This window comes from Hippocampus zosterae, chromosome 17 (assembly GCF_025434085.1).
Source record: "Hippocampus zosterae strain Florida chromosome 17, ASM2543408v3, whole genome shotgun sequence".
NCBI classification, from domain to species: domain Eukaryota; kingdom Metazoa; phylum Chordata; class Actinopteri; order Syngnathiformes; family Syngnathidae; genus Hippocampus; species Hippocampus zosterae.
Window position 1 is genome coordinate 8,063,854 of NC_067467.1, and position 22,579 is coordinate 8,086,432.

General features: G+C 42.5%; 1 protein-coding gene across 1 annotated transcript in view; it reads right to left on the reverse strand.

Moving 5' to 3' along the window:
- Window positions 1–22,137, reverse strand: part of elfn1a (extracellular leucine-rich repeat and fibronectin type III domain containing 1a) — a 67,847-nt gene extending 45,710 nt beyond the window's left edge. The window contains exon 1 of the mRNA XM_052048990.1: window positions 21,884–22,137. The gene's annotated coding sequence lies outside the window, so the exon portion shown is untranslated. The remainder of the gene's footprint in view (window positions 1–21,883) is intronic.
- Window positions 22,138–22,579: the final 442 nt, after the last annotated feature.

Consider the following 22,579-nt stretch of genomic DNA (forward strand, 5'->3'; position numbering starts at 1 on the left):
CAAATTTCACAGGCAATTTTTATCCTTAAAATTTGGGACCTCGAGCTAGTCACTCGCATGGAATTCTTTGAAAATTCAGCCCCTCAAAGCCAATTTCACGAACAGCATCATTTTTCCATGGGTCCTTCAAAATGAACTTCTTGAGACTTTGTCAAATGACGACCAAATTTCACCTTCATTTACTAGGCACATGTGTGTCACCGAATTGGAAAACATTTGAGATTTTGCAATTGCATGCAAGTGGAGAATGGCTGCGAAATTTGATATCTCGCAGTAACTCTACAGGTTGAAAATTCAGCCTCAAAAAATAATTCAACTGAGCAACATAAAATTTGGTAGGTGTGTCTGTTCTTAATAGACCCGCAAAAAAAGTGGTTTTTCTGCGGGTACTCCAGTTTCCTCCCACATTCCAAAAAACATGCAATGCAGATTAATTGATAACTTAGATGTGAGTGTGAGCGCGGTTAGTTGTTCATCTATGTGTGCCCTGCGAGTGCCTGGCAACCAGTTCAGGGTGTCCCCCGCCTACTCCCTGAAGACGGCTGAGATAGGCTCCAGCAGGCTCGCGACCCTTGTGAAGGATAAGCGGATTAGAAAATGGATGGATGGATGCATTTGGAATCTATTGGCAATTGCTAGGGGTCCTTCAAAGACAAACCTGCGCTTGAGAATTTGTCGAATTCCAACCATAGACAGAAGGACGCCACTAAAATGGCAAAACATGAAGGCTTTTGGCATTGCGTGTGGGCGGAGCCAGATGGCTATCAACACATTTTACAGTCTGGCTTTTTTGGCAGCATTTTATCCAAGACAGCTCCGAGAACAACCTTGACTTTTCTCTGTTGGACTCCCCATACGAGTGTTAAATGTATTTCATTTTTAAAATACTACTGTGCTTAAAATCCTGCGATATGAAGCTTAAGAAGTCAAACGGTCAAATTTGCATGTAAAACCCATCGGTGGTATCCTTTAATGCCATTTGAAAACCTGAAGAACTTATCAGGAAAAGGTGCGACAGTGAATGAAAGTGAATCAGTTAAGAATATACATAAAAGATTGATGCATCAAAGATGCAAACACACATTTGTCTAAGAATAATAGCGTTGTGATAGGAAACAAGTCAGTCTACCTCAGCCAAGCCTATCCGCAAAGTCAGACATGTTGATGAACTTTCATCCAAAACTCCCAGTCAGACATGTTGATTAACCGCCGTCATAGCGTGATCTCCTCAAAAAAATCCCAAGTTCATTTTTACACTTGACTACGCTTGCTGTTCACTCGCCTGTGACATTGGACTGCTTTGATTCTACCGTTTGTTTCTGACTTTCACTTAAATGCTTGCATGGCCGTTGTGGTTTTTCTAGCCTAATTGCTCCCTCTTGGTCTTCTCTATTAAGGCCATTCTATGGGTCAATTTCCGAATGTTTCTCTTTTTCGGATAAAACTGCATTTCAGTTTCCAGAACTCTTGCCTTGCCAGCCACTTGTGTTTTGCCGAGTGAAGATCAAGAGCCACTCAATTGCTGTCTTACGACTTCCCAAAGCAACAAGAAAAGGAAATATTGCAAACAATAGCTGGTTGCGAGCCTTGTTAGCTTATCTGGACCAGGCCTCACATTCAAGTCCTCACCGTTTGGTTAACGCGCTAACGATAGCATGGCATTAGCTTGCATAAGTGACATTGAAAAGCATGCGCTCCGTCTGTAGTCAACGTACCTTTCGTGGGAAGTGTGCAACAGGAAGCCGCAGCAGTTGTGAAATTGATAGGATTATATGACGGATTAGGAGCTGTTTGCAGTGTAACAACATGGCTTGACAAGAGAAACAATTATTGCGCCGTGTTTAGAGCAAGCGCATAAATCTGCACGGCATGTCCGACGGAATGAACCAGATATTGTCCAGGTTTGATATGAACAATTATTACTTGCGTTCCTTCGTCCTCCTCCCTTCGCTGATGGAATGGTATTTATACCCGCGCGCATCTCATTTCCCGCGGCGCCGAAAAGACCCAGTTGTATTTGCAAAATTGAAATAGCAGAGAAGGAACCCGCAAATATATTCTTCCCCCGTATCCACTTAGGTGGACGTATTGAAAAGTCTGCACCATTTAGTGTTCATCAGTTTTCACTTTGAATGATACCAGACTCATCAAGTCAACATTCAACTCAGAGCCAAGCGAGTTATCGTGTTGATTTTCAGGGCCGACATTAACGGCATCAAGATCGCAAAGTCACACATTTCTTTTTCTTTTTTTTTTTTTTTTGGTCTTCCTCCTTCTGGGGGCACATTAAAAAGTCCAATCAGGATGAAAAAAAAATTCGCTGGCAGTGCCTGAGAAAGCACTGCTTAGCAGCTGTGTCATATTGATGCATCACCTGGAGCTCCCGCCATGATAATGAATAGCCAACTGTCTTGGATGACTCATAAAATAGTTTGTCTGAAGGAGATTTACATGAGTTTAGCCATTAAAAAAAAGAGAGAGAATTGATCTGTGAGCTAGAAATAGAATATTCGGCCAAAACCCAGCAGTGACCTCCTTACTTATTTGAATCAATGTCTTCTGTCGTGCTTGAGTGAGAGGAACATACAGCGCGTTGCATTAGAGGTCAGAAATCGCGTGATGGATTGCGCTAATAAACTACAAAAACATGTTGGCGGGGCGTCTGGGAAAAGACGACGGTGTGTCCTTGGTTTATGCCAGAGTTCCCTTTCTCTGACATGTGCGTCATTTGTAAGCTATTAGAGTACCGGTAGATTTTTGTATGTATTTAAAAAAAACAAAAAAACTTTTAGGCCTGGTGGTCCAGTGGTTAGCGTGTCAACCTCACAGTGCAGAGGCACCGGGTCCAATTCCAGGTTCGACCTCCCTGTGTGGAGTTCTCCCTGGGCCAGTGTGGGTTTTCTCCGGGTACTCCGGTTTCCTCCCACATTCCATAAACATGCATGGCGGGCTGATTGAACAGTCTAAATTGTCCCTAGGTGTGAGTGTGAGCGTGGATTGTTGTTCGTCTGTGTGCCCTGCGATTGGCTGGCAACCGGTTCAGGTTCACCCCCCCCCCCCCCCCCGTGACCCTTGTGAGGATAAAGCAGATCAGAAAATGGATGTTTGGGCCATGATTATTAAAAAAAAACAAAAGGGAGTATGACGGTTGGTAACTTGAAACTAGTCACAAACTGAGGCCGTCCTGAAATACTTTGTTTTCAAGATGCATCGCTTGCCCCTCTACTGTAAACATTTCACTTAAACAAGCATTTAATGCTGTTCTGCATAAGATTGTCTCTATTTCCCTCGAGCTGCACTTGTTGAAATAAACCACTTTTTTTTTAACTCCTAGAAAGCATTTGCCATGGTTTATTTATAAAGCAAAAATGCAAATGTATGTAAATCATATGTCGAAGAAGCCAGGCCTTCAAAGGGTTAAAACAACAGGGAGTGAATGATTGCAAGCCATGCATTATTCTGACATTAGCCCGATTTACATTGCCATCGTATCGAGCACCATTTTTTTTTTTTTAATCAAGTCACTGTCATTAAATATCACAGTCTCGGACATTACAGTCATAAGGAATCGTTGAGTGAAGATGATCAAACATCGGCGCCCCGTCTTTTTATCTGTGGATATATCAGAGGTGATGCAAGACCGCGCAAGCAAAGTACCTCCCACACATAGTCCATTCAGCTTCCAAGGTGCACGGCGTGGCGCGCGCTAACTAACAGGAAATGGCCCCCTCCGGTGTTTGTATTTCCAATTTCCCCAGGAAGTAACGAGGCGAATGTTTTATCTGCGCTTGAATAACAAGAGAAATGGGGACATTCTCTTTTTGGAATTTACCATCAATGGAGTGTGTCGAGAAAGCGACGGTGCTGAAAAAAGGCAGACCGATGAGCTGAGCGCTGGAAAAATGGGAGCGAGAGAGAGGTTGGGGGGGATGTCACGAGGAGAGTATGCGTCTGGATAATACACTTAGCAACCACGATATTCGTTATGCGGCTCCGGCATTCAGTCTACTGGCAGCAATGGAGAGGCCCTCGCACCGCATTGCAAATTCTCAAAATGATCAAATGATGGCATGCCACGCCCACATTTGATGGGCAAAGAAATTTAGCAATTGCGTAACATTCATCCTGTTAGAATACTGGTTAGCGATTCGGGCACAAAGCCTTAAATGAGTCTAAAATAATGAACTTCCTGTAAGTGGTCTCTGGATCAATTTTTTTTCAAATTTTCCAGGAGGCACTTCTCTGTATGTTTTGGTTCTGAGTACTTTGGGTGCTAGAAAACACAAGGGTCAAGTATTCCAGTTTCTGGAACCACATTTCCCCCTAAGTTCCAAGAATGTTGGATATGGAAGAGTTCAAGGACCAAAAGGTACTTAGAATTGAAAGAAATCAAACTTTCAATTGTCGCAATTCCTCGAAAAGCAACAGGAACTTTCGGTTCCGGTTACGACAGGTTCAGGAGACTAAAGTTGAATATGTGAACTTGCCAAGTACAGTCTTCCTAAGAACATACGTGAGAAAACTGGTCTCTTTGTCAAAAATGGAACCACTGTGTAGTTGTGAACTTGAGTACGTTAAGGCATATCTTTTGACAAAATCTCTAAAATGGCCGCCTTTCAGTCCTCATTTTGTATTGACACCGTTAATAAATGTTGTCAGGCCGTATTGTGTCATATTTGTCAATCCAAACTGAGCATGTTTCTTTTCCCAAACAGCTCTTTAAATCATTCACTCCCAAAGACGTTTTTAAACGTCTTTTCAGACTTGGTCTAGAATTGGCTGGTACTGAATGAACTACATCGCGTGTACTTAATGTTGTGTTCATCGCGTGGGGCCACAGCATCGCCGCGCACACATGCGTGCATATCTCCCGTCCTACTCAACAGGTGGGTCAGCAAGGGCCATCTCAGGCAGGCAGGCAGGAGCTTATCTTAATTCTCGGCAAGAGAAAAGCTGCGATCCCGTCCGCGCTGACTGTGTGTAATCGATGCTGACAGGTAATTCAGTGGGGTATATGAGGGAGCTCACTTGCAAGACGCTCGTGTACCCCCTCTGGCCACACTTCCAGCAATCAAAGGGCTTGACGGCCCTAACAGGTGCCCACATACAAATGCATTTTATGGGAAAAAAAGGGAACAAATTATGACAGACAAGACAGGAAATGAAATTTGGGCTGTTTTGTATTTGAATGCTCATTGATGATTGAAATGCGGAAGAGTGATGCGGTCACAAAATTTGGATATTGGGCTGTATGGATTCATTATACACCAAAACAAGAGTTTCCCCCAAAAAATTTCCCCCCCTTTATTTTCTTGAACACTTGATCTTGGATTCTTCAAGATGAAGTTACGGCGACTAAGGCCCCGGAGGAGAGCATATGTGGGCTAGCAGGCGAGTGACACTGCTCATGGCCGCGTATCCAGAGCACATTAAAAAGAGACGAGGAGCTGGACTTGGAGCCCGTGCCCGTCGGTCCCTCAAAGCTTCCGCTGGCGCCGCTCCAGTTTTCTGATAGGCCTTGTTATGTAATTCCGCAAGATCTTGTTTTCCTCCACGCTTCCGATCAAATGAATCAATTCAAGTCCAGCAAAAAGATAGAGGGCAGAATGACCCAAGACCCAAATATAGTAACCTGTTTGTGCGAAAATCCTGCCCTGCTGCGGTCCTCAACCGTTTTTGCTCCACGGACCGGTTTAATGTCAGACAATATTTCAAGGACCGGCCTTTCAGCCCGGATAAATACAACAAAATAATATGCTGTGACCTGCATGAAAACTGTGGTATTTTCGAAACATAATAAAAACGAATCATGACACGAGGAACGTCCTATATGGCCGCAATACTCTATGGTCGCTATGGTTAATGTTTAAACGTGCTTCAAAATAAGATACACCGCAAATACAAAGTGCATGAAAAATACAACTCACCATCGCCGCATATTACGCAGAGTGGACCTGGTGCGTGGGAATGTCCCATTGAGATAAATTCATATTTTAAATAGGACTTCTGATACTATCTCTTAAATGTAGCCTTTTTCTCAAAAAGTCTCCCGGCTCGGCGTTTTCCCCTTCGCAAAGAAACTTTCCAAAGACGTCTGTTTTTTTTTTTTACTAATTTTACCAGCTCCTAGGTTTCATTTTAGCGGTAATCTATCACGTGACCGAGAAGCGCGACTTGACCTGCGTCAAGAGTGACATACTATAGACGGATGTAACATGACATACGGTAATTTTTCAAAATAAGATTTAAATTCTGAAATGAATAAAATGGAAGTAATGTAAGTTAGCCCGGTACCAAATGACCCACGGACCGAGGGTTGGGGAACCACTGCTCTACTCTATTCATATTGAACCGTACAAGTGACCACTACCATGTTATGTTGATGATTTTCATTAAATTCCTCAAGAAAATGTAAAATTAATTGTATATAGACTGTATGTACAGTATGTACTGTCCTGTATACTGTACCTATATATACCTCGGTTTTCGCCCATAATCCGTGCCAGAAGGCTGTTCGAAAACCGATTTCTTCAAAAACCGAAACCACACTCTTTAAAAAAAAAAATCTTTATTGAACACGTCTGCTCACAATGGAACGCTACACGAGGAAGTGTCACTTCTTTGTGTAAAGAAGGCCAGAGGAGTCAAATGGTGCATTCAAGTGCGCTCAGTTTTGTCGAGAACCGATTTTCGGTCGTAATTCGAGGCATAAAAAACTTTTTGGGTCGAAAATCGATATGGTCGAGACCAGAGACATTCGAAAACCGAGGTTTGACTGTAGTTTATCATTCTGAAGAGCCTTAAAGTGAAAGATACCAGCCTGAGGACGGCACACTTGTGACGCATCCACAGCTGCTATCACAAACGTCAGCACGACTCCTCTAATTACCTCGTAATACATTGGGTGTTTCCCAACCCCTTTAGAAATTTGGACACTCCCTAAAGACAATAAAAGACGAGAGATGAGGAAAGTTTCCAGAGCTGTTCGGCGATTGTGATGGATTACACTCCTTCACTCTCCTTGTACACAAGTTAAAAGACAAATCTGCTTGACTCCTCGTCTCGCTTGTGTTTTAAAGTTTATCTTAAGGGTCTGGTTGCCTGATCGAGCTAACGGATGTCCAAAAAAAACGCAGAGTCGCTTTTTGTACAAAAACCGACAAACTACATCTTTCGCGGTAAGCCTCAGGCTTACATTGTTTGGAACTATTCTGAATGTTAATGAATGGTAGGCAGCCCGACCAGGTGTACACAAGGCATTCATTTGAAGCCCAAATAAGAACAGTTAGCTTGTTATAAAGATAAATGAGAATGCAACGCTCGGTAATGAGCCTCTATCTTCTACTTGAGGTGGAAAAAATATATACTTTTTAGTGGCTAACTAACAGATGCATTTTTGAATTGATTTTGGAGCCTTTAACTTTCTACTATGCGGAATGAGCTATTTAGTGTCTCGGCTTTTTTTTCAGCATATTTTCTGCTTTTTAGAATTTGATTATTGGGGCGGCAACTGAAGGGAAAAATGTCCTAATGTGAGCATCCCGTGATGGGATGAGATAACGAAAAAGAAGGAACACCGTGCGTCTGTACAATTGCAACACGGTCACGAGTCATTTGTTGCCCGGGGGCCCTTAACCTTCAGATCCCAAACAGACCCGTTAAGCCCACTAAATCCATTTGTGGGAGTTATCGGGTTAAAAAAGAATCAGAGCACCTGAGTAACTCAAAGCAGCCTGACGGCGTCTGCTTGTTTTGTACACACGTCTCGTACGAATGGTAACTTGTTGATGGAATTCCGAGCAGGTATTTAATCAGCGGCGCGAATCTGCCGAGACCACATGCAGCACCTTGTCCAACTTTAGTAGCTTTGAACTAGACAATTTGGTCAAAGCAATAACGTACGACTTCAACACACTTTTTAGTCGGCTGCTTTGAACACAGCCCACATTTTTTCTTCCTTTTTTTTTTACACCTCATTTCCATTCAGTGTAGCAATTAAGTTGAGGGAGGTTGGTTTTTGATTCAATATTAGTCACGTGCAGCTCATTTCAAATTCTAGTGAGGAAACTGTTTATTTCAAGATTGCCCGCTCCGTCTGGCTAACAAGACAGATAATAATTCACGAATCACATGTGTAATATACTATTTAATAGGAATGTTCAATACCACTTTTTTTCCCAAACCGATACCAGTACGAATACTCAACTCTTGAGTGCTGCCCAATACCAATACCAATACCAAGTAACCGATACCACATGCATATTTGATTCATAAAATGAAGAAAATAAATTGCTAACCACAAAAAATACACAACATAAAATCTGATATACACAATTTACAAATCTGCAATACATTAAAATGTCAAAAACCGAACTGTAATATGGCACATGCCACAACATTAGGTACACTTGCACAATCTGCTGTTCAGTTCTTGAGCTTTGATACAAAATTTAGACAGTAAAGCTGGAGAAGAGCTTTGAGTAGTTTTAGTCTAATACTTGACTTAGTTTATAATAAATCATTTTAGCATAGCATTTAATAATAGGGGCGGCCCGGTAGTCCAGTGGTTAGCACATCGGCTTCACAGTGCAGAGGTGCCGGGTTCGATTCCAGCTCCGGCCTCCCTGTGTGGAGTTTGCATGTTCTCCCCGGGCCTGCGTGGGTTTTCTCCGGGTGCTCCGGTTTCCTCCCACATTCCAAAAATATGCATGGCAGGCTGATTGAACACTCTAAATTGTCCCTAGGTGTGAGTGTGAGTGCGAATGGTTGTTCGTCTCTGTGTGCCCTGGCTGGCAACCGATTCAGGGTGTCCCCCGCCTACTGCCCGAAGACAGCTGGGATAGGCTCCAGCACCCCCCGCGACCCTAGTGAGGATCAAGCGGTTAGGAAGATGAATGAATGAATGAATTTAATAATAGCATAGCAAAAAAAAATAGTTTTCCCCATTTCTGTTTTTTTATGATTGATGAAATTATTTTATTCAAAAATTATGTGAGCATTTTTGCTTTGTTTGACAAGTTCTTTTATTTCATTAAAAAAAATTGTCAGTGTATTTACAATACATATTTACCATATTTTCTATCTATCTATCTATCTATCTATCTATCTATCTATCTATCTATCTATCTATCTATCTATCTATCTATCTATCTATCTATCTATCTATCTATCTATCTATCTATCTATCTATCTATCTATCTATCTATCTATCTATCTATCTATCTATCTATCTATCTATCTATCTATCTATCTATCTATCTATCTATCTATCTATCTATCTATCTATCTATCTATCTATCTATCTATCTATCTATCTATCTATCTATCTATCTATCTATCTATCTATCTATCTATCTATCTATCTATCTATCTATCTATCTATCTATCTATCTATCTATCTATCTATCTACTGTATCTATCTATCTATCTATCTATCTATCTATCTATCTATCTATCTATCTATCTATCTATCTATCTATCTATCTATCACAAGCAGCGCGGTTGCATTAGTTTCAGGTAATTGTCAGTGCAGTCGGCATATATTGGCACTATCTTCACCATCGGAGCAGAGCGGATTGCTGGAATCCTTCAAGAGTGCGAAAGCGAGATTAGAGGGAAGAAAGAAAAAAAAAAGAAAAGGCCTCCATTTTTAATTAAAAGTCAAGCGACAGGGGCTTGTCGCGTTGGGCTGAAAATCAGATTAAGCAGAGAACGATACAGTTAGTGGAGCTCGCACCTTCTATAATAAGTCTACATTTTTACCATCATCCTTAAATACAGTCACTCGCATCAGCAAGGCGGTCCAAGATAAATGATACATTTTTAATCAGGCTCATGTCGGCCAAAAAAGACGACTAGTAGTAAGGGGAAATAAATTAAATTCCATCCGCTTTAAGGCACTGATCAAGTCGTTATTATGAAGCTAATTTAACATGACATGCTATATTGAGGAGTTTTCCCGGGAATTCACTTTGAGGAAATTATGCCGCCCCTAAATTGCGTAACGGATGGACAGGGTGTCCACAGTCGATTTTCAAATTGAAATATATATATATAAAAAAAAAATCCTCATCTCACCCCTCGGGTGGTGTCCGTCCCTCATTCAGCTCGGGTCCTCTACCAGAGGCCAGGAAGCTTGAGGGTTCTGCGCAGTATCCTTGCTGTTCCCAGCACTGCACATTTCTGGACTGAGATGTCCGATGTTGTTCCCGGGATCTGTTGCAACCACTCATCTAGTTTGGGGGTCACTGCCCCGAGTGCTCCGACCACCACAGGCACGACTGTCACCTTTACCTTCCAGGCTCTCTCCAGCTCCTCTCTGAGCCCTTGGTATTTCTCGAGTTTCTCATGTTCCTTCTTCCTGATGTTTCCATCACTTGGGACCGCTACATCCACTACAACGGCTTTTCGCCATTACCATCTTGTCAGTCTGGATCTGGAAGTCCCACAGGATCTTCGCCCTGTCATTCTCCACCACCTTCGGAGGTGTTTCCCATTTTGACCTTGGGGTTTCCAGTCCATACTCCGCACAGATGTTTCGGTAGACTATGCCAGCCACCTGGTTATGGCGTTCCATGTAGGCTTTCCCAGCACCTTATATATATTATATATATATATATATATATATATATATATATATATATATATATATATATATATATATATATATAATATATATGTGTGTGTATGTATGTATGTATGTATGTATGTATGTATATGTATATGTATATGTATATGTGTGTGTGTATGTATATATATACATATACACCCTGTCCACAGTCGCTTTTCGAATTGAAAAAAATATATATATATATATATATATATATATATATATATATATGTCTCCAATCTCTCGACAATGATTGGAATTGTCAAAAATAATTATCCTTTCATCTGATCACCAATTAGTTGTTGATTTAATCAATGTGCCACTAACTATATGGAACGAAGCCGGTTACGTGGTGGAATAACACATTCGGATGAAATTTTGGCTTGGTTGTGCCTCACTTCTCTTTCGAATTCTGAGCACTTGCGCTGCGAGAAATCTGAGGGAAGCGCGGCGTAATTGGCATGCAGGCTTTTCCACGTAATCTCGGTATTTATTGGAGGAATAACACCTCGCAGACCTGACAATCCGCCAGCGTGAATCCTCTCTCTCCTCACCGCTCTCCCAGCGGGTGCTCACCGGGCTGAAATGAATCGCTCTTAAAGGTGGTGCCGTCTGATGAGGTGACAACAGGTGGGGCGGCAGAATTGGGGGCCCTGCAGCTGGGGACCGAGCTTTTCTTTCAAGGACGCGTCTTGCTCTGTCTTGCGGTGAGAGCTTTGTTTGAGATTTTCTGGAGTGATACCTTTGATTTGGTGATGCAATCTAAACATTTCTGGGTTGTTGTTTTCCTAACCCACTCGGCTGGGTCGCTGTGGATTTCGACTCGGTTGAGTTACCGGTAATTATTTTTGACCCGGCAGATTGGGTTGAAATGTTGAAGATGGATGCCGTTACTGACAGCTTAGTTGTGGATTGAAGTTTAAGTAAATTTAAAGGAACCTTCTTGGAAAAAGTCGATGTGGGCTGGATGACTCATTGTGTGAACATATTGCTCATAAAGTCGGTGTTTTTATTATTATTATTATTATTTTAACAACAGCTGCAGTGCACTGATAACTTGGTCACCTATTTCTTGGTAGCTTTAAATCATCAGTAAGGTTTGCTGAGTTGGATCAAAGTCTTGGCCCAACGTGCTGGGTCAAATCCTCCATGCAAGGCCCTTGGTCTAATTAAGGGTTAGTTTTGACCCTGCTGTTTTAAGGGTCATTTAATACTTGTGTTTGGTATTTGACTCCATTTCTTTGACGAATAAATTGCCAAATTCATGATAAACTGTAATATCTGTCTGAACACTCGAAAAAAACATGTGTCCAAAAAATGGACTCATCCACTACTTACTTAGATTGACCCAACTTTTGTTGTTTGATACAAAATAACACAAAGTAGCCGGTCGTTCCATTTTTTTTTGGCCAACTTTTTTCAAATTGATTTTTTTTTTAAACCATCACCTTTGAGATTGAGCAATCCAAAAACACTTGGGTCCAAAATAGCCCGATGTGGGTCAAAAACGGACTACTACGAGTACTATTTGGGTCAATGGAACCCAACCTTCTCAGTTGTCCTGCACACAAGAACCCCAAAATTTGGTGGTTTTAAAAGAAAACCACACCCCCTTCCCCAAAATGGGCCTTTTTGTACAATAATCCAAGTTGGGCGTCAATTATTTTGAAAAGTGAATATTTTGAGATCTTTTTTCAGCATGGACCGGCATCGTTGTTGTTGCTGTTGTTGTGCCCATTGTTCTCTCATCCCTTGCTGTTACCTTTTCCTGAGACAGGCGGTTGCCATAAAGAGCCGGCGATTTCCATCGATAAAAGCTTGTTCGTCTTGGGTTCGGTTGGGCTACTTTAATGAAGGATATTTTTTTTCTTAATGCGCTTATTGTGGCTTTACCCTAGACATATTGCGATGTGAAACAAAACTTCACCTTTCACATGTTCTTTTTTCCCCCCTTTTTGTGCGGGAGTATCTATTATGAAGTAAGACTTGGGCGTGCGAAGGTTTCTCACTGTGGAGCACGCAGTCACTTCGGCTGGACCCGAGAGAATAGGAATGAATAATCTGCATCATATTGAAGCCTTGCGACGGTGTCAAATATTCAAAAAACGTCTCCCAGCGTGAGCGTCATGGTACATGGAGATCTCCTCGCCCGTGTGAATACTGGCACTTTTTTTTCTTTCTATCTTTCTTTTTTTTTTCCTTTTTATAAGAAGACGCGGCTAGCATGGCTCCAAGTTTGGAGGCAGTTGCCATGGCGATGGTGTCCTACCAGCACACTTGGCCTCACTTGACGGTCTTGGAGATGTGGCCGTCGCCCGGCGGTGAAAAATGAAGCCATTACACTGGAGCCGGATGAAAGTGAATTGTGCGTGGGACATATGATAAGCACACGTGATTAAGAGGCACGGCTTAAAACCAAATAAAAAAAAATTAAAAAAGAAAAAGAAACTTGACGGAAAATCTTAAAAGGAGACTTATTATGGGAATTATGGGAGTCAATATTTTTCCCAACATGTGTCTGCTGGCAAATTGGTCTGACTTGCTTGTGTTTGTGTTTTGGGACATGTCCGCTACATGCGCCACATGCACAGATCTGCTACAATAACTTCTAAGTGTCATTCGGGGGTTTGGTGATGAAGTGCTGCACACGCGAAGGAAATTACCGATAGGATCCCTGCTATTTTTGTCGGGGCTCCAGTGCAGTTTGGTTTAAAGAGAAAACAAAATAATTATTTCTTGGTTCCAGAGTGAAAATCCATATTTTACAGCAGCACACAACCCGATTGTTAAACATCAAACCGAAAACAGAATTTGTGGGACAAGTGGATGTATTTCTTTATTCTTTCTGTATTTTTATGGAAGAAAGCCAAACACATTTTATGAAGACACCCGGGAACTGTTTCGGTTTGTGAAAAAAGTTGCAGATGTACGCTTTCAGCCTTTAAAGTTGACATTGACGTCAGTGTGTCTGACGAAGGGGGCGTATAATTCGTCCCCGTTTAAAAAAAGAAGAAAAAAAACTTCACTTTGATGACCACAAAGCGAGCTGTCAGCAGGTTTTTGCGAAAGGCCGGACATATGGCCGCCCAAATTATTGATGACTCAGCCTGTGGTGGCCCACCCGCTCTTTAAAGAGCTCATCTCCTCATTAAACGCGCCTCGACTCGACGCGTCCGCTCTGATGTTCCCACCGCGACTGGTAAGGGTCCAGCGGTGCTTCAATAATGCAGGCGCCGCGCCTCCGAGTTGACGCGTTTACTAAACTGACGAACTGTCCAGAAATTATGGAGAGCGGGGCTGGGTGGGTGGGGGGGGGGGGGACACAATTTTCATTCAACCAAACCAAAAAGAAGTTATTTTTTTGAAGCGACATGAAAGCTCATTCACTACACAGTAGGAATTTAATTTATTATTATTATTATTTTTTGTTCGGTTACTATGGAAGCAACAGTGGCTTACTGCCCCGTTCTTGTCAGATCACACTCTGACGATTGCGCAAGCTGCCACTCTCCGGGAAATAGGACGCCATACATGAGACTCCTTTTGCCGCCTAAATACGGTTTTGGGTCCTCAAAGCTGCCCGCGCCGATAGAATGATCGAGAATCGCTTTGTGCTGTTTGCTTGGATGACTTTTTCTTCTCATGAAACGCCGGAGACCCAATTTTAGACACAGATAGCCCGAGTCATACAATGGCTGTCTCTACTCATCATTACTTTTCAATCCTCTGACTGATTTTCATTCCATGTCGACCCAACACCTTTATTGATTTGCTGTAATAGCCCATTCCCACCATGTTTTTTTTTTTTTTTTTGGTGATATGAATCTAAACACTCTTTCATTCTACATCCTGGAATTATTCCCCTCATGGATGAAATGGAAGTTTGGCAAGTAGTAGCCCCGGTGAGATCTTTTCATAGGAAATCTAGCCAAACGTCAGAGTTTGCCGGCCTTGCCGCCATGTTGAAAAAATTTTGAACCAAAATACATTTTGTGACGGCGTCGGTCATTTGCGAAGAGGAAATTGATTAGTGGAATTGTTTGGCAAGTGAAGAAACAAATCCTAGCAACGATTTCCCATCCGGAATTGATTTGCTTGTAATCATACATGAAAAAAAACTATTATTGATCAAGAATGGATAAAAAATATTGTTTCGTTTTTTTTTTTCTTTTAAGGCCTAACCCAACATCAGCCATCCCGTTACCTCTGCATTCCACGTCCTAGACGCATAATTTTCCCACGGGACGCACAGTTCCAAATAATGTGTGTTTTTGGGACGCAAGGATATTTCTCTGTCCAAACAAAAAAAAAAAGCTATGGTACATCTTTTTTTCCAGCAACAATCGCAGTTTGATAATCGGCGCCATTGTTGTTTTGATCGAGAGAGATTTTCGTTCTCGCGAGACGAAATTAGCAAGATCGTCAGACGATTGCCAAGTTGTGTAGCGTTAAAACAAGTGTTGCGAAAGTTTATTGCGGAGATATCACAGAGGAAGCAGCTAAAGTTGGATCGTTTTTTTTTTTGCGATAATAAATTGACTTTGAGAAAGCCTTCCATCATTGGAAGCAGAGTAAAGAGAGGACAATTGATGAACTCTAAGACTGAACAACGGGATGAAATAAGAACCTGTTTCTCAGCAAATCTTGTACGCCTGAATTATTAAAATTTTTGTCACATTTGTTTATAAGAACCTATTATCAATTTATTTTGTTGTTGTTTGCATTATTATCATATGCAATTGAATAAGTAGACCATTTCAGAATTTGAAATTTGGGACTCTCTTAATGCGCAATGGGACTCATACTTTGATCAGCGAGTGGATTTGGTGCCACCGCTGGGCTAACTATTCCACCACATTTGCGTTCCTTTTAACCCAGCAGTTTTAAGAGTGCATCTCCATATAGCCTCTGTATGTCTTTGCCCGTGTTCTTCTACTTACAGCGTTCACTTCAGTTTCCTTCAGAGGAATAATGCCTGCCAGCTTTCCAGCAGGGGATGCATTTCGCCGTCCAATAGGCTGTACAGTATATCGAGACCTTGCTGGAATCTTAGCAATCACTCCGAATTCAAGCTGTGAGACAACACATTCCGTCCACGCCGCGAAAGTCACGATGATGACCTTCAGCCCGCATTCGGAGTGGTCGTCCGAGCCCGATCCTTTGATTGCGCCTCGTACTCTTGACTTTGACTTCAGAGCGTTTGTTCACCCGCTAAGGGGCTAAACGAGCGAGCGCGGCCGAAGCAGCATCCCAATCATCTCAATAGGCACCTTAAAAAAAAAGCTCTCAGGAAACCCGTGAGCATGAAAAGATGTTTGGACTGAATAGTGATATGATATTAAATTTAAAATATTTTTTTTGGACTTGTTGGGATTACTATCGTATGGCATTTCGCTCAAATATGCGTGAGCCTGTCAGTACTGCCAATGTGCCATTTCCTTCGAAGATATCTTTCCAGTAAAAGACGATTTGATACATCTCGCGCCGTGGCAAAAATGCGCTTTTATTCCATGCACTCCATGATTTTTTTTTATCATTTCACCTCTTTCACAGTGACTACAGTGGACAGCTTAATCAAGTTACAGGGAGCATGAAAGATCTTTTCTGAAGTTGAGCAGGTACACAGTATGCAGGGCGCATCGCTGATGCAGCTGCCTTCTCGTTCACAGGAATGAAGGCTCCGTATTGATTTCCATGACAAGTCACCTATTGACCCGACGGAGGGCTGTAAATATTCCCAGCTGTCAACTCTAAAGGCAGCTTTGTGCAATAGCTCCCCGAGTGTGGAACGCATTTCTCCTTTTTGCGTCCCAAACGTATCAAAAACATCTCTTTCAAAACGTTCCACTCATCTTTCGGTTGTCATTCTTCGGTGTTTGACTTTGTTGCCAGCAGCTACAAAACTCCAAGTTACGCAGCATGACAGCGACAGGACATAATCGCCCACGCCCGCCAAATGCAAAGCAACGCCATGGCTGCACATTTGAATGTTTGCACATCCGCCAGCTCATTAATTCCCGCCCCTTTGCTGTTACATTAATGAATAATTGATGGGCTTGTTTTGATTGACCAGATAGGATGATGCCATTGAAGCTGCAAAGAGTGTCATTGAAGTCATGCTTGAGTGGCAGCACAGTCACACGGAGGCGGACGTCGCAATTGAGAAGCATTTAATCAGCTAGAACGGGAACTACTTGTGATGAGTGTTGATCAAAAGAAAGCTACAGTACAGTACAAGTACGTGTGAATGTACTGTTGCAGAATTTAGTAGGATTTTATACAAAAAAAAAGTCCTGCCCATCACATTCAACACAAGGGCGGAGCTACGAACGCTCGTTTACTTAAGATTACAAAACGACCTTACGACCTTTTCATTTTATCTCCGACTTGACAAATACGACATACATCCAAAGAAAACTAAAACTAAGACTAAAACTAACCAAGACCAAACTAAAATGAATCGGTTTTGAGAAAAAAAAAACTTTAAAAATGTACTTTCATGAAAAATCCCAAACTATTCCAACCCTGCAAATCCCGTTCTTACATAACGGGAAGTTGCAAAGCGCATGACGTTTCACGATAGTGAGGAGGGACTTCCTAGCGCACGCACACAGCTGTGAATTGAAACATTTACGTTATTTTGAGCTTTAATGGGCAGGAACAGGCACGGCTTTGCATCATGTCCCGCTTCTCCACAGTGTCATGTTAGTTTAGCATAAGTGCGTAGCCATATTGTAAACATTACCAGGAATACATATTTATTTTATATGTACAGTACATTTTTTTTTTTTCGCTGGAGAAAAAAAATCAAGGGCAGATTTAGAATCCGTGCAAAATAAATGACAAATGAGAGAAGAGTTTCATTGCATCTCTTTTGAAAATATTTGATTCGTAAATGCTGGTTAACCAGTGTTGTTAGTTTTCAAGCGCAAGGCAAATGTCTGTCGTTTTCGGGGTCTAGGACACAACCACCTCTAAAACGTTTCATTATTAATAAGAATAATACAAGCGCTCACGCCTTAGCATCTGCCTCTGCTACACATTTTGTATTCTGGGATAAAGCCAAGCAGAATGTGCTGATTCATTGTGAGCTTCCGAGGAAAAAATGTGAAGGGGCAAAGTAAAATAAGAGCATATCCTCTTTTTTTTTTTTTGCTTTGCTTTGCTTTGTTATTTCAGCTTTTATCTCCGGGCTACAGACTTTATGAGATAATGGAGTGTCTGAGACTTCTTGGTTGTGCCTCCCGGAGTGTGAAAAGTTGCAGTCAATGGGTGGTTCATGTGTGGTGTCTTCAGGCAAAACGTGTGGGCAGCATTATTGATTGTGAGCGCCGTCCTTCACCTTTTAGACGTTGAAGTATAAAAATGGTCATCTATTTGACGTGCACCAAACCAGTGGAAACTTTAAATGTGTCTTCTGTCTTTCTGATGATGTGTGATTGAGATCTGATGTGGTGCAATAGTAAAACGATTGTGCCTTGTGATCTCTGCCTAGCCGCAAGTGACCATGTAAAAGAAATGGAGCAATCTTGTTCAGGTTTGTTACATCGCAAAAATTGTCCATGCCATCTAATAGTAGTAGTATTTAGTAGTGTGAGTGCACATGTATGTACATGGTGGCATCGCTTGTCAAAATTGAAATGATCTCAATGATATTTTCTCTCTTTTGTGACACTCTTTGTCGGAGATTTAATGTGAGAAATACTTTGATCGGTCACAAACCGCTCGTTAACGGTCGAATTTCCCGTGGTCCACCCTGTTCACAAGAGTCAAGCATTGTTCCAATACACGGTGATCTCATTTGAAAAAATCTATGCCAGTACTTTTCTCCGCCTATTCCCATTAAAAAAAAAAAAACAGCCTTCCCCCCCAAAAAACATAGTTGACGGTTTTCAAAGAGTTCAATTTGTCACTCAACACAATTAAAATGACAAGAGCTGACAACCACAATGCCAACAATAGCAAATAATCGAACAGTGAATCTTTGTCTTCTTACCCTGCCTCTACAGGTCAGTCTTGGTACTACAACAGACTCGCGTTTGTTGACGGAAATCTGATTACCTGTCTTGCTGTTTTGGTCATCTTGAGTACACCACACAAATTTGAACAGTAAGAAGTAACACAGCTTTTTGATTGTCGTCATGCAATTTAGGAGGTTTTACTCACAAAAAAAAAAAAAAAATTCAGCATGCGTGCATCCCGCATGGAGCGCCTTGCTCAAGGGAAGCGCATTGATGAGGCAACGGTGTCATAACTCCCCCTGATGGTCATTGGAGGAATTGGATCACACGTTCCAACCTTCACACCCAAAGAATGAGGCGCCTTCCCATCCTTAAAATACATTTGACATATGAAAATCCAACAATTTGTTGTCAGCGCTTAGCCTCAAGAAGGACCATCGTTGTCCCGTCCCACCCGACATATTGCACATGCCGGAAACTGCCACTCTAAGCACTACATTACCAACCAAATCCAAACTCGCATGATGAGAAGCATCATGTTATCCTCCGTCTGTGGCTCATTTTCGAACTCGCCCGAGTGAGTTGTGGGGACCGGATTCTGGGATGCTGTGTGTGTGTGCCGTGCTATCGTTCCATGTGTCAGCACGTGTCCCTTTACACAATGTTAGCCTTAGAAGAAGAACCTGCACTCCCTAACTACACAACAATCATTAGTCAAACAAGTACAATAAAAATAGCAATGTCTTTGTTATTGTAATTTGTAACGAGCGCAAGGAAATTGGAAAAGAAATAGAGCGTTATTGTTCGCAAGCTGTGTGTACACAATTGTGTCCCCAGGTATCCCTAAACCTTTGTCTTGTCTTAACAGAATGAAAAGTAGGAGTAGAGCCTCAAGAATAACAAGACAAGCAGTGTGATCCTCATTGTTATTGGGCGCATCAGTATGCAACAATCTGATTGTCTAACATAGTGTCTTTAATTGAGGTGGGCCAGGCAGGACACCCTGTGTTGACTTTGCTCTGATATTTATTCAATGCTAGCTTGTATTAAGGAGAATAAAGTCTCTCATGGTAGATGATAAAAGTGGTGGACCACCCAGGATACTTTTCTCGTGTTGGTATCAGCGTTGGTGATGTTACTGTTTGGATGTGTTTGGTGTGCTTCCACAAACTCGGACTCAAATGACTCAAACTCGTGATGAATTATCTTAGCGTTTAGCATTCCTTTAGTTTAGCTTCATTAGCATCTAGCTGCTAAAGGACTGTTGCCATTTGCAAATTCAACACTGGTAGGCTTGTATTGTATTTTTGATGAGGGGATGGGGGCCGGGGGGGGGGGGGGTACAATTTTTCTTTACTCAGACTTTAAGATTATTATAACGTTTAGCATGGAAGCCTCACAGTGCATTTTCTTGCAGCCTGAAATGAGTTTTGGTGGTGTCTAACACAGACAAGCTTTTCACCTTGCGTTTGCTTCTATCTCTGTTTTTGTCACTTCATCTTCCATCCATCCATTGATTTTAAAGTCAAGCCTTAACCTGGTTGGCACATTTACCGATTTGTCATCATTTAGTTGTAGGACTTTGGCGTGGAGCGGCCTGAGGCCACCCATTCATCCATTTTCTAATCCGCTTATCCTCACTGTTTAGCGGGTGTGCTGGAGCCTATCCCAGCTGTTTTCGGGCGGTAGCGGAGGTACACCCTCAACTGGTTGCCAGCCAATCGCAGAGCACACAGAGACGAACAACCATCCACGCCCACACTCACACCTCGGGAGATTTGAAGTGACATTTGCGTGCCTCAGCTTAGCCATGCATGTTTTTAGAATGTGGGTGGAAACCTAAGTGCCCGTAGAAAACCTGCGCCAGAACCGAAATCGAAGCCCCGATGTGCTAACCAGTTGACCACCATGTTGCCCTTTCCTCATTTACCGAGCAACTGGGTTCAGTATCTTGCTTAAGAACACTTTGATGAAGTCGCAATGGGTTGGGAGACAACCACTCTACCACTGAGCCATGCCGCCAACCTGAGGCTGACATTATTTCCAAGAGGTTTGATGTCAGGATGCCGACATAGACGAGCTCTGTTAGCATGTGCATTGCATTAGCGTAGCATCATTAGCTGTTTGATCACTTCAGCTTCCATCGGCATTTCTCCTCAATCTAATGTGAAGCTTTCCTTAGGCAATTAGGATTCTTAACACAGTTTGGAATTAAGCGGGGAGCGGCCTTGGGCCAAATACAATTATTCCTTACTGTCACTTTAAGCGTTTTGTCACGCTATGCATCAAAGTGCAGCCTCACTCTGCTTTCTCTTACTCTCTCTCTCTCTCGCTCTCTCAGACTTAACATAAGAGTTTCCGTGCTTCCGTGCGGGTCGTCCAAAGAAATGTGTCATTCACGATTGCCACTCCTGCTTAATAAGGTCAGCCACGCTTCCGAAACCGTTGTCACCACAGCAAATCTGTCTCCCCCAAACAGCAATTTATCCAGCCGGGGCAGCGTCGTTTTTGTTTTTTTTTTTTCTTTTTAAACCGTCACAAGAAGCTGTAATTCTCTCGGTATCCTCGGCACGATCTTTCTCCCTCGACAAAAAAGAGCGAGCTCAGGCAAGTTGCATACAAAATAGCTGACTCAATCATCCAGCTGTATAATCAAGATAAAGGAGATGAGGGGTGGGGGGGCGGGGGTGGCAGGAAGTGTGAGAGAGACGTAAGATGGCAAAAAAAAAAAAAGTTGCAAGCAAGTGAGGCGATCCGACACAAGTTGTGACTCATCATCCTTTTTGAGATTTTGTGGATGGTTTCCCTGTCAAATGTTCTGTGAAATAAGCGCAAAAGCAAGCCGTCTTGAGGTTTTATGCCAGCGAGACTCTTCCGGGGTGCATTTTCAAAGACAGATGGCACGGAGGCTGCGAAATCCTCAGCTTATCTTGCCAGTGAGTCCCGCACGGCCAAACTGTAATGACCGCACACTCGAATAAAATAGGTTAAGGCCATACATAGACGCCGGCTAATCATTTCGTGTTTGTTTCCCCACACTGGCATCGTTCACACTCTGATCATTAAAAAAAAAACCCTTTGCTGATTTATTGATCTGTAAAACAACTTTTTTATTTTGCATTGGAAGCAATGGAAGCCAGTCAGACTGCGGAGCTGTCCGTGGTGCTGAATGCAAACTTAGAGCGCTGACAAGTTCGGCTCACATTGCACGTATTTTTTTTGCGCACCTCATCTACCACCCAACATTTTCATTCCCAAAAAAAAAAGAGCACGAGTCTTACATTCTAGTCCAAAAAGAGAAGAGGTTCCCTACCTGGGTGCCTCAGCTCAGTATCATCATGCTCAAAAAGAAGCTTCCATGTTCCCGGGGGAGGGGCTCCAACATCCACGTCTTATTCTTATTCTTATTCTTATTATTGATATGAATGATGAGTATTTATTGTGAGTGCTCAGCGTGGTTGGAGCTTCATCGGTGCTCCTCGCTTACAGCTGAGCGAAGCTGCGCGCTCGGGCTGCTTCTTTCTAACCACTGAGACGGCGAGCGAGGGAGGGGAGAAAAGGGGGCTGGGGAGGCGGGTTCAGGGAGGAAGTGTGTGTGTGTGTGTGTGTGTGGGAGGGTTGAACAGTGGAAGAGAGGAAGGGAGGGAGGTAGCTGTCAGAGAGAGAGAAGCGCGCTTTTTTTGGGTTCAACACCGCCCGGCACGAGCACCAAGTTGTAAAGCTCCTAACGAGATTGGGGCGAGTAGCCACACCCACTTTCCTCAAGTCCAGATGATGTCGTTTTATGTTATTGAGGTAGTCACGTGACTTGATGGTGATTGAAAAAGGGAAAGCATCTGCGCTTACACTCACACCGAGAGACGATTTAGAATGCTGACGGAAAAACCTGCCATGCAAGTTTTTGGAATGTTGGAGGAAACTGAAGTAGGCGGAGCTTTTTTTTGGTGGGGGTGGGGGAGCACGCTTGTGGGTACGCAAGGACCCCATGCAAATAAATATAAAGGATAAC